Below are 13,217 nucleotides of genomic sequence, written 5' to 3'. Positions count from 1 at the left end.
CTTGACACACTTGGTCACAACTATTTTAAGCACTCCAGGCTTGGGGCAGAGAAGCTGGAAAGCTGCCTGGCAGGAAAGGACCTAGGGAAGCTGGTTGACAGTGGCTGAATAGGAGTCAACATGTGCCCAGGTGAGCAGGAGCATCCTAGTCTGGATCAGCAATAGTGCAGCCAGTTAAACACAGGCAGGATTTCCTCCTAGCCTCAGTCCTTGTTCCAGCCTAGTTGCAAATGATACTTAGGAGTCTGACACCGATTTTTTAACACTCATCTCTAGTTGACGAAACTGAGATCCCCCTGATTTTCACACAGAAAGGGAAGGAATGTTGAATTCATTCTATCTGCCCAGTGCAGACAGTCCATGAGGGAACTGCATACATTTCCCAGAAAGCCACCAGGATCACAACTGATCTGATTTGAGGATAATGGGGAACACCAGCAACTTTTATAGTGGCCAGCATAAATTGCAGCTGCTTGGTGTTCCTGGAAGTGCCATTTAGAGATTATTTTTATTTCAAAACATCACAAGCATGGCACTTAATTCCAGCACCTCTAAAACTCTGCATTAGTGAGGTCAAGGACTGTTAGCAAACTAAGATCAGATACAAAGGAAGTGGTTTGAGTTTTTAAACTATTTTGCTGTTATTTGTAATTATCTGCTACAGTCAGCCCACAGAAAAGCTCCTATTGACTCTGTGCAGGTACCACCAAGGTCTCTTACAGATGACTCACTTGCCCTAGCAGACTCAGAGACAGTACAAGGACCCCTCACTTTCCTTCTTAAGGAGCCCAACCAGGCTCCCCACTGTGCTCCTGCTGACTGCTCCACACGCTGAACATGCAGGCGAGAACAGAACTACAGGCCACTACCAGGTTAAGTGCTTGCATCTAATCCCACAAAATGACCTTTCCTGCTTCTGGTGCATCACACGTTTATGCAATTCATTTAGTGGAATCTCCTCTTTCACATTAAGCTTCGATTAGTCCATGCAATATTAAACACTATGTGCTGGAAAGCATGTTCAGTAGAGGTCAGCAGTCAGTACCAGCAGCCAGTTTCTCACAGCAGTGAGGTTTAAAGCACCTCAGTATCATCCAGCTCACAACATGTAAAACAGCATTATAGTCAGTCCTCCTGTGCTGTCAATTACTTAGTGAGCTAAAAATGAATGTAGGGCCAACAATGCTATTTCAGCTACATTTTTGACTTATGGCCTAAGTAATTTCTTGTGGCAGAGTTGGGTGCTAGCCTGCTACTTTAAATGCAGTTATTGCTTTATTTCCCAGCAGCAATGTATCAGTGTTTATTGACATCTGTTGTGCTTTCACAGAATAGGAGCACATCTCTGATCCAAGATGAGTGACCAGGTCACTGAAGTCTTGTGAGTCCTGAAAACTTCCTTGGTGCTGAAGTGGCCATACAAAAAGTAACAGCAGAAAACCCCTTATACCCTGCATTACCTGCACTGTTTCAAAGGGAATTTAAATCACAAAGATCTGAATGGGGAAGAATGAACTAGATTTTATCAGAAGAACATGAAGCATCTAAACAAAAAGGAAAATAGAGCCAGATATCAGTAGAGCAATGATGAGTCAAGAAGTAAGGCTAGCTTACACAATCAGAGACTGGTTTGACAGGCACCAGCCCATTCTTGTTTCACACTAAACCATATCTTGTAAACATTTCCTAATTTAGTTATCTGGAGTACTACTAAATCTGTTGTTTTCAATGGAAGACTTCCTCTGGTATAAACTGGATTTCCTATTCCAAGAACTTCTTTTAACAGTAAGATGTTGTTAAATATTTCTGTAATACATTATCTGCCCATGTTCCTAAAGCTGAGATTGTTGGCAAGTCATCCAACCCAGACCAAGGCAGATAAAGGGCTAGATTACAAGAGCACCCGCCTACACTCAGCTAATAGTTGCCAGGTCCATTTCCACTTTTGACTTTTCATGATGCTACAGAAAATGCTATAATTTCAACAAGTGCAGGAGATGCAGCCTTCAACAAGAGGTACTGAGCAGGAAACAGTGGCATACTGTAACAAAGCAGTTATTCTATAACCTGCCCATTTTCACTTGGCTTTTGCTCTTGTCTGCTATGTCATCACTGAAAAGGCCATTACCAGCAGCTATATAAGACACACCACCAAACAGAGTTACTTGATTCTCTTTCACAGGACAAGCTGTTGGTTCAACAGCTTCACTGAGTTTTAACGCAGGGGCCAAACAATAAAGCAATTTTAGATTCCCATGAGAGAAGGCAGATGTCATCTTATGGTTTATGTATTTTCACAGGAATTCCCATGCTGAAATACTACAATATTCCACCCTCAATTTAACCTTCATTCCAGGATCAGGCCTCATTTTAGGAGACAAAAAGATTAAGATGGAATATATCAGAGACAGTTACAGGCAAAATGTTAGGAGATTTCTTCCATGCCTGAAGGCTTCGTGCAGAGATTTTGCTCTTGGATCTGGTGCCTTCAGGTTACCCACAGATTGTACACAGGTTTGAGATCAGGATCACTGTGTGTGTGCTATGCAGAGAGGCTACTCTGTGTGACTATTTTCCAGGCAGAAACAGATGACTCAGCTCTTATTTATATCTGTACAAACACACCAACTTCCCCATTTGGACAAAATAGGAAGAGTAACTCCAAACGTGTGAAAACTTAAGTTTCCCTGCACAGCCTGATATTTGCTGAAGGAGCCAGAGATACTTGGGGATAACACACCTAAAGCTTAAACCAAATCATGCATCTCCTCTTAGGTCTTTGCTTCAGAATAGAGGCTGGGACTTAAATACACATGTAACAGAGGATGCTGATACCTGAACTGGTAAAACTCTCACATAAGCATAACTATTATAGATACAGTTTCTGTCTCAGATAATGCAATTTTCCATCTCTTTCCGTTTGTAAAAACAATAGTTTTGGTGGAGCAGTGGTGGGAATATTTGAGACAGCCTATTCAATGTATTATGGTACATTAGTGGTATCTCTGGGACCATATGTGGAAGTCCTCCAATTTCATATGTACAGGGTTGTCATTCTGGGCACCTCTCTCTACTTCCCAGGCTTCAGGGTCCAAAATACTGTCTCTTTCAGTAAGAACTGAACTAGGCTATGACATTTTCAATATTTTGTTCAATCTCACAGTTTGAAATTTAACTTTACTGGGTAAGTAATTAATATTTCCTTGAAGCAGATTTACAGAGGCACATCTATGGAATGGCTGACTGTGAGACAGCATGATATAGTTCAGATTTATTCTGGTAATTTATCAGTGGGATTGATTAACAGTGGGATTAAGGGCACCCTCAGTAAATTTTCACTGATGATACTACTGATATAGCTTTGTAGTGCTGTCACACTCCAGCGGGAAAGGATGCCATCCACAGGGACTTGGACAGGCTGGAGACGTGGGACTATGCAAACATCATGGAGTTCAACAAAGCAAAGAGTGAGGCCCTACTTCTGGATTGTGGCACATCCACAGAGAAGTGGGTAATTGAAAACAGCCTGGTTGAGAAGGCCAAGGCCTGGGGGTGATGGTTGATAAGTAACTCAGTGTGAGCCAGCAGTGAGCAGCCACAGCCAAGAAAGCCAAATGTATCCTGATAAATCCAAAGAAGTGTGGCCAACAGGCTGAGGGCGCTCATTCTCCTCTCTACTCCTGTGACATCCCACTTGGATTACTGCATACAGTTCTGGTGACCCCAGCACAGAAAAGGACATGAAAGTGTTGGAACAAGTCCAGAGGTAGTTACAAAGTTGCTGAGAGAACTGGAGCACCTCCCCTATGAAGACAGACTAGAAAGTTGAGGCTGTTTGGCAAAGAGAAGGCCCGCATATGAACCCTAGATGCAAGAAAGAGTAATGGGCACAAAATGAAAGGGGGGAAAATGAAGTTGGATATTAGGAGCAGATTCTTTACTGTGAGGGTGGTGAGGCACTGGCACTGGTTGCCCAGAGAAGCTGTAGATGTGTTCAAGTGTTCAAGGCCAGGCTGGATAAGGTTTTGAGCAACCTGGTCTACTGGGAGGTGTCCCTGCCCACAGCAGGGGGATTGGGACTGGATGATCTTTAAGGGTGCTTCCCAAACTCTTAAGGTTCTGTGATTTATTTGGGCCAAAACACATCCCAGTTTTCAAAAATGCTGGACAGAGTGTCTGTGAACCCACTTATTCATTCCAACACTTGCATCTTTACCAAAACACAGCAGATTGTTTTGTTGCTCTGTGAAACAAGCCATACCATTTGCACCTGCTGAGTGATGTCCAAGCTAGCTCAGTGTGAGAACATCCTTCCCTTCAGCCTGTTTTTACTATTTTTAGCCAATTCTTTAAAGAAGTACCATTCATGACTCAGTGAATGACTAATTGCCTTGATTCTATTCCTATGCAAGCCAGGCTGGATGCAAGAGGAAAGCTCTCCTCAAGGGACAACCTATCACAGGTTCTGCTAAAGACATGGGGCAGGTCTTGATGCAGTCACCTCTTTCATAAGCAGCAAGGGGAAAGGCATATTTATAGTATTTTAAGTGTAAACCCTAGCACTGTGCTGCAGTGTTACACAACTTTGCCTTTCCCAGCATGGCAGGCAGCAGCTCTCTGACAAGACTTTTTGAGCTGGCATACCAGCAGCCTTTCTTTAAATAAGGGACACAGGCTTCTGGAAGGTGAATGGCAGCACTCAGGAACTCTGAGATTCTAGATAGAATCTTACTTATGCTGGCTGCCATGCAGAAGCCAACAAAGCACTCCTGCAGCCTTATCACTTGTTTTTCAGCCACTGCTTTGGAGCTGGACACAGGCAGCAAATCTAGGCAGACTGAGCAGTAGCAAGCAAGTCTGTTGGACTGTACCACTTCCAAGCAAACAGCTAAATCAGCAGCACCACCTCCTAGTGGTACCCAATAGCAATGAATCACTATAGGGTTATACATCTAGACTAGCACAACTGTATTATGCATGGCCCCCATCCAGTGTACAACCATCTGAAAAGTGCCTCCAATCCCACACACTCCCTGATAAATGTCCACCAGCTGGCCCCTGCCCAGCATCCTCCAGTTCACCGCAGGAGCCAGCATTGTGTCAAAAGGTATTTGTTAGTGAGAAGATTATATCTAAAGACACAGAGGCAAATTTTCACATTATTGCATGGTGCACCTGTCAGCTTCACTATCAAGGGCTGCTCTGACCAGAACAAGTATAGTTTTCACTTGGATAAATGAATTAGCTGACACACAGACATCCTTGCTCCCCAGGCTATTCTTTCTACAGTAAGAGGTTTTGGGTGGGCTTATTTTGCTATTGAGGAGTCAAATTAAAATAGGTATTCAGCATTCTGTCATTCTTCACCTGTTTTCACCCTGCCTCGTGCTTCAGAGGATCTGGAGGTCACGGCATTACAACTAGTATAACTTTAATATGGATATACAAGAGAAAAGTACAACACTGAAGTGAAGACTAGCATTAATATTTCTACCTATGTCCTAACTAGCTGCCATGTCAATTACTAATGCAACATCCAAATAAACCAAGAAACCTCAATTTGCTGAAAAATCTCCTGAAAGAGCCAGCAAAAGGGAGCAAAGCATGTTGAGTCATCTGCAGTGCAGCATAATTTAAGGTATCATTTATACTTCTTATAAAAGCAGAACTACTGCAGTCAAACAAGCTTGGTACAAGTATACACAGCCTTGAAATTAAAGCTTGTATTTAATTAATTGGAGCCATTAAGTTTGAAGGTATAGCAGGTGAGAGTAGCAGTGAGGAAGAACCACTTAAGCCTACCATAAGGTTAAGAGGATTAAGGTCAAGGCAAAAAATGAATAAGACAGGCGTAAGGTGAGAATACCAGAAAATGGATCTTATAATTTGGATGAACAAAGATGGAACTTGTAGGAAAGTCAAAGGAAAGTTGTACAATTGTGTGACTAAAAGCAACCCTTAAAGTAGCTTTCATATTATGCACTATTTCCTGCCCGTACAAAGAAACTGTCTGAAGGGGAATTAGAACTCATTTAATTTTTTTTTCATATATTTAAGCATGTCACAGATAAAGCCCTTGATTCAAAGTGTAATATCTGACTTAACTTTGGAAGAAATTTGTGTGACAGATCATATGTGAGTGGCATAATAGTGATGATGAGATGAGATCTATGGTAGATCTACAGTCTACTCCTAGTAAGAACTGGAGTGCTGCTGAAAAAAAAAGCCCCCAAATCCAACAATGCGAAAAAAGTGGGCCAGTCTAAGGTAAGCAACAAGATGAACTGCAATATCAGGCTGACAGCAAGAGCTCTTGCCTGAGGTGCTGCATTTATAAAGATTTGTAGGGACAGGTGATATCTCAAGGGAAAAAACCCCAGACATAACAAATTTTCTATGGTGAGATATAATTTTCTACTTTGACTCTTCTGGTATCTACTTTCTTATGATTCTTGGATAACTTACTTTTCAGCTCTTCTTGTCAAGGTCTCAACTGTGTAGCTGTATGATAGAGAAACAGATAAAGTATGACCTTCCATAGCATTCGCATGTATATGCCAGTAGCCACATAGCGACTTTGTGTATTGAAGCCTCCTCAGAAACAAGGCATGTTGCCTTCCTGCAAAGACTCATTTAAATGCTCTTCCACATTCTCAACAATAGTATTATCAAATGTGACTACAGAGACCATTTATAAGAATGCACACTGCGTCTGATAGCTCAAGTACAGTGCTCCAACATGCTTCCACACTCAGAAAATGCAGCATCCATATAGTCAGTTTGGAAACTGGGTTCTCTTACTCCATCCAGAGAAAAATGATACCTACACATCTGCAAAAAAACTGAACACTAGACTTGATCATGTATAGAATAAGCCAAGGCAACCAAACCCTAAGACTATCAAGAACAGAAAATTCATCCATATTTGTATGCTGGACAATCCCATAATGATATTCTTTCCTATCTGATCAGATCACTACTTGAAAACTTCAGTCTCCATGTTGCTAGGCCATTAGATAAGACACGGTGGATCTGATACACTCTTATCAAATCACAATGCAGTAATAAGCATTTTGCAGCAAAAGTCAACCGTGTAAGTACAGCCCTGTCATGGGAAATCTACCCCAGTTACACAATGAAGCCTGTGAACCATAAAATAATCTGTGCTGGTAATTAAAGCCTTATCTATGCTAGGATAAAATATGTTCACGTTAAAAGAAAATTATTTATCTTCACTCACTGTTAAATATATCTGTGACTGTTTTTTCCACCTATGAGCAAGTAATCCAAGCTTCTAGGTGCTGATGCTTTAAGGTTCATCAGTAGTTAATAACCAGTAACTATTCCAAACAGATGATTTGGATTCAGCCATGGTACCAAGAGAACAGCTGTATTTTGATGTAAAAAAAAAAATTAATTCACTGCTTGTAAAGGGGCGTTACAGTGACAGATTCAGACATCTGCATGCTACTTAGAGTATAAACTGCTTCCTGCCACAGAAATTAATCCAAAGCATGACTTGGAGGAGCCTCTAGTGGTGATGTGATGTGATTATGAATTAGCAGATGCTTAAGGATAAGCTAAGAGCCTTGCTGGCCTTCACATAGCCTACAGACACACAACTCCTAGTCAAGTTATCAGCAATGCAGCCTGCGAGACACACACACACACACAGACACACAGTTGGGACCAAGTAGGATGTTTTCAATAGTGCTCTACCTACAAATTTTACCTTGCCTTGATTCAATAACCAAACCACTTGCTTCTTAACTTCTTCAGCTTGTAGGCAGCATTTAGTGCAAAAACTGAACAGAGGTATATCCTGACAATATGTTTAATCTCTTTCAGACTAATATTTTTTGCAGGGAGGTACAACGTCCTGTAGCAATGAGTTCTACAATTTTAACTGCACACTGTGTCAAAAATCCACTTTCATTTTGACTCACTTCATAGTTCCATTTAATGCATATTCATTCTTGAATTAGGAAAGACAGCAAATCATCATCCTCTCTTGACTTTTTTTGGTTTAATGCATGGCTTAATAATCCCTAATTGTGCTTCTCCTCAATCATTAACTCAAGAATTCTGAAAGTTTCCTAGAATGGGGGGCAGTGCTGGTAGCAGTTTTCTCCAATAAATTATACTGACACAGGCAGACCACTATTTTTAAATAAACTGTCTATGTACACAGAAGGCAAGGATGTGTAAGCCTTGCACTGCAGAAACACACCCTTTCAGTAATTTTACAGTGATGTTAAAGCAATATCTTCCATAGATAACACTGGAGAATGCTTTGTTGCTGCAAAAGGATTTTTCCAGAGTGTGAACTTTGATAATATCAACTGGAAGAAGTTCTGTTGGAACTCCATTTAGCAAGACCAGAAGGTGACAAACTGTAGTTTCTCCAATCTCGTGACCTGTTGCAGCCACACTGATGTGGCACGTAACTGGAAAGCTACTTTCACTCTTTCAGGAGGCCATGTAACATTACCCTTTTTGGTAAGCACTAATACTGAGGCAACGCTTCCTTTAGCCTAGCACAAAAGAAAATCAAAAAAGCGCATTTGTCAATTTGGCTGCATTGACTCACATACCATTTAGGTTCCAGTACAGACCCTTAAAGAACTGGAGCATCTGGCATCAAGCACTGAATGAAACAGCTAGCTTTTGTTTGTAGTTACAAGGTTCAGATGCTGAAAATGTTAATGCTGTTTCAGCACTTTGCAACAACAATTGCAGGCTAGACACTGTCAAAGTACTTCAGAGGTTTGCTTTTTAGCAGCCGAAAGATTTGTCTGACAACTACAGGTCTCCATCTTTCCTACACGGCTCCTGATATGCACACTAGACTTTCTCCCAAATCAAATAATTAATAGAACTGGTGCTGATTTTTATTTTCCCAAACATTATCGAAAGTTATACAGCTATTTGCAGAGTGACTTAAAAGCCTTCTATACATGATCAGTATGTTTACAGCAATTGCCAATTGTCAGTGTTTTAAAAGGCCTGGATATAATGAAATAAAAAGAGGTATCCTGTGCCTAGAAAATAATGTAATAAAACTATGTAAAATAGCAAGCATTATTTAAATTATAAATATAGGAAACTATGCTGCTATGCTAAACATCTGGATGAAAATTATACCACACAATGACTGGAAGACAAAAATAATTTCTTTACCCTTATGTTGCTTATAAAGCTATACCATACCTTTATGTGGTTAGAATCTTATTCTTGCATAGAATTCATTTCCTGGGAAAAAAACCCCAAGTTCTGCAGATGCTACTGTGGAGCAAGCATACAATGATGAGCATTTAAGAGCTCTGTATGTCTTGGCAGATATGGGGGGAGATCACAGAGTAGGCTGGGATGGGGAATGCCACAAGGTGACCAACAGGAGTCAACTGTTTTCCAGTAGCTACTTTATTCTGTGCTGTTCTCGGCTGCTTTTCTCTATAGGAACAGCTACAGGATGGAGATTTTAGCCTAAGAAAAGCTTTATGCTATGAGTTTTCCATTTTAAAAGTATCTAGCCATACAACAGGCAATACTGACACACAGCAGCTCACAAAAGATCTTGGGTAATGCACCTATGTCATACTACAAAGAGTTCTGAGAAACACATGGGGGGAGTACCTGCACTATAAGGGTGGTGGAGTGGGGGATAACTGCAAGAACTCATTCCAAGCAGCCTGCCAGAAAAATCACCCACAAAGATGCTTTTGTTCCTATTCTTGAACATCTAGTATTATTTACTAGAGCTGCCGTTCAGTCCTTATTACCCCACCTTGGCCCAGTTTTTACTGCCTCTAAGGAAAAGCATTTCCAGATGAGACTGTCTCCCATCAGACACTGCAAGAACAGTGACCTTCAGTGGCACTGACAATAGTCTGAGGAGTAAAGTATCAGATCCAAGGGTCTTCTTTGCTGTGCTAAAAGGGCTATGCATTTCCACACAGTTTGCTTCCACATCCCTCCTGTCCTGAACTGGCCCTATGAAAAAGATTATGCACCTTAGAAACAGCCCAACTGATTCCTATAAAGTACACTGAAGTAGGGTTTTGGGTGATCTGTGTAACATACACTCACAAAATCACTCCCAAGATAGACCTCAGCCATACCATCACGAATTTATGCGTCAGGCACACAAACAGCTCAACCAAGCAAGCACAACTGTCTCTAAAGATCTCTGCACATCTGACCTTTAATGTTATACTTGCCTGCTCAGTTTTGTACTGTTCTATAGCCAATATTGATGGATTTGGTGCAACACATATATCTGCAGAATACATGTAGAATATCCTGCAGACGTCCAGAACTACTTGGATTTTAACTGTTCCACTGGAACCAGAGATTACACTATGCTACAGAAGTTAAGTCCAATGAACCTGATTTGTATAATGGCAAACCCATGAAACACAGTAACTGTCAGACTTCAAAGTACAAAGTGGTTCCATGACATAACAGCATTTCTTCCTGTGTGCCAAACTCACAGACAAGGAACATCACGAGTGCCCATTTTAATGCTCACACAAGTACTATCATAGTGAACTTGTTAATTTTAATTAATCACGCTGCTCTTATGAACATACATATGTCTTGGTGTACAATAACAGAACCAAACCCCCGGGGATTTTTCTTACTAAACATTTCAGTGCAGCTGAACACACCCAGAAGCAATGCTTACATATCAATACAAACATTTTACTACAAAGATGCTTTGCAGTAGCAACAGAGCTCTCTTCTCCTACACAGCAATACTAAGCAATCATACAACGATGAGAGAATCCCTTTTAAATCCCACTTTGCACCCACTTAACAGAACAGTCATGAATACCTACTCTAATAGGACTATCTTCAGAGTTTCTTAGAAACTTAATGATCACCTCTGGCATCAATTAGGTCAGCAGAAGTTGGTGCTTTCTGAAACCTGCTGGAGAAGGAGACTGCACATTTATTATCGTCATATGAATTTAGGAGAGGAAAGCCATTACTATCCCAGGAAGCAGAAGGACTCACATATAGTATTTATGACATCAATTATTTATGCTTCCGTTTCAACTCCAATTTAGAAACAGACAAAGCGAAAAAAATTCTCACTGAAGATCCTAAGCAGGGTACCATTTGCTACATATTTCTTTATGCTGTGTCTCCTACCTCCTCAGCCACAATGCTGCTGAAGGACTTTAAAGTGTATTAACTTCAATCCATTATCAACATCACCAACATTAAATATAGGTGTTCAAACCAAACCACGCTTATCAGTAGGGAAAGGATCTGCCTCTCAAACAGGCTGCAATTCAAGACACCCTACAGGGTTTCAAACGAGCATGCTATGCTTTGAAGTTCAGAGAAGTTATCCTCTCCACCCCAAGGAATTACAACCACAAATGGGAAGAAATTTCCTAAAAATTACTGTTACAGAAACTATGTAAGTTTTTTTCTGAAGGTTACTGTTCAGTATTCACTATGTCAAAAGAAATGCTCTAAAAAAGACTGCGTTTCAAGGAACTTCTTGATATCTGAAGTGCTCAGGTCACAGCTTGCCAACTTTCAGCATCAGTATAAAAAGTAAGAAATCATGTAACTCATATAGGCATTAAAAAGATATATCAGACGGCTTGACAAGTTATCCCTTATCGTATTTTAAGACAGGTATTGACATTAATATGCAGCATGCCCAAGAATCCTTAACCTTCCTAACAAGGTACTTGAGAGCTACACAAGTAGATGCCCTGTACCCACCACAGAAAGCAGAGGGCACAATAAAGAACCTTGCCTCTTTGACTGTATCACCAGCCTTCAGCTTCATGTGCTACAAAATAAATTACTCCATATTGATTTTGCTAATCCATTCCAAATATGGTACCCTTCAAACAAGCCTGCAATGTAAGTTGGTTAGGCAACAATGACAAGCCAGTCAATGAGTCCAAGAGCAAAAAGGGAACAACATTTTATCTGTTCATGGCTTCTGCTCTGGTATCCCAGGAAACCAGCTGCAGCTGCTTGGTACAAGTTGTGCACTAGGGCAAAAATGCCTGCAATCCCACTCTAATAACCAGCATTTTCACAACTGCTAAGCAATGTCTGCATGGCAAAGCAGCAGTTCCTCTCTCTAGAATCTGGAGCATGAACTGCACATGCAGAAGCACGCTATGTCTGGGGACCCAAAGCACTCCCATCTCAGTAATGTTTTTATTAGGTCATCAGACCTTACTTACCACACGAGATTTGCACAGACATCAGTATAAAACCCACCCCAGTTACACACAAAGTACCATAATGAAGTACAGGAGCAAGCAAGATCACAAGCTAAATGATCATTCATTTCACTTCCTTGGAACCACATTGCCACCCCTTGGTGATCTAAAGAAAACTTTCTCAATTTCATTAATACATTTACCCTGTCCCCAAAATGTAAACAAAAAGCATGAGATTAAATGTCTTCTACATGCTAACTTAATTATTTTATACTCAGTAGTATTTTGGGTTTTTTATGTCTTAACAGCTATTAGTCTTCAGCAACTGACCTATTTCATCATTAACTTAGTCTAAATCACTTAGAATAATCTAAAATCCTAAATTATTTTAGGTACTATGTGTGCCATATCAGTCTGTCACTTTACAGCCTTGAAGTACTTAGCTGTCTGTACAGGAGAGATTCAGAGAAGACACCGAACTGACTACCCACATTCCAGAAGTCAGTGTTTAAGACTCCTGGATTCCTCTCAGAGGATGCTTTCAGAGAGACATATTTATCCCAGTATTATTTCTTTATGTGCTACACAGTTCAACTGGTACTTCTCAAACTGTCATAATGCTAAATAAAAAAAGGCTGTGGGGAAATTAACATATATAAGGTTAACTGAGAACTATTTTCCTGCTAACATGAAAAAATCAGGATTACTAAGCTATATGCTGATATTCTTAGTCAAAACACTCTGCAGAGACCCCCAGATGAGCCTCTGGTGTCTCAGGCAGACAAGCTGCCACTTTGCATTCAGCATCCCATCTGCATTTGCTACTAACTCCTTGCACAAATGCCTGTATTAATTTACAGTGGTTGACCAAGTCATATTTAAAGCCTTTCTTCTGTTGTTCTTTTCCTCCCCATCAAAATACATACAGCAAGTTCAGCTGCCTTAAATATTTTATTAAAGCTTACCAGGCAGCACCAAGGACAAAACAGTGGACTGAACAGACAGAAGCAACTGTGA

Source organism: Sylvia atricapilla, chromosome Z (genome assembly GCF_009819655.1).
Source record: "Sylvia atricapilla isolate bSylAtr1 chromosome Z, bSylAtr1.pri, whole genome shotgun sequence".
Taxonomy (NCBI): Eukaryota; Metazoa; Chordata; class Aves; order Passeriformes; family Sylviidae; genus Sylvia; species Sylvia atricapilla.
This window is presented reverse-complemented; position numbering follows the sequence as displayed.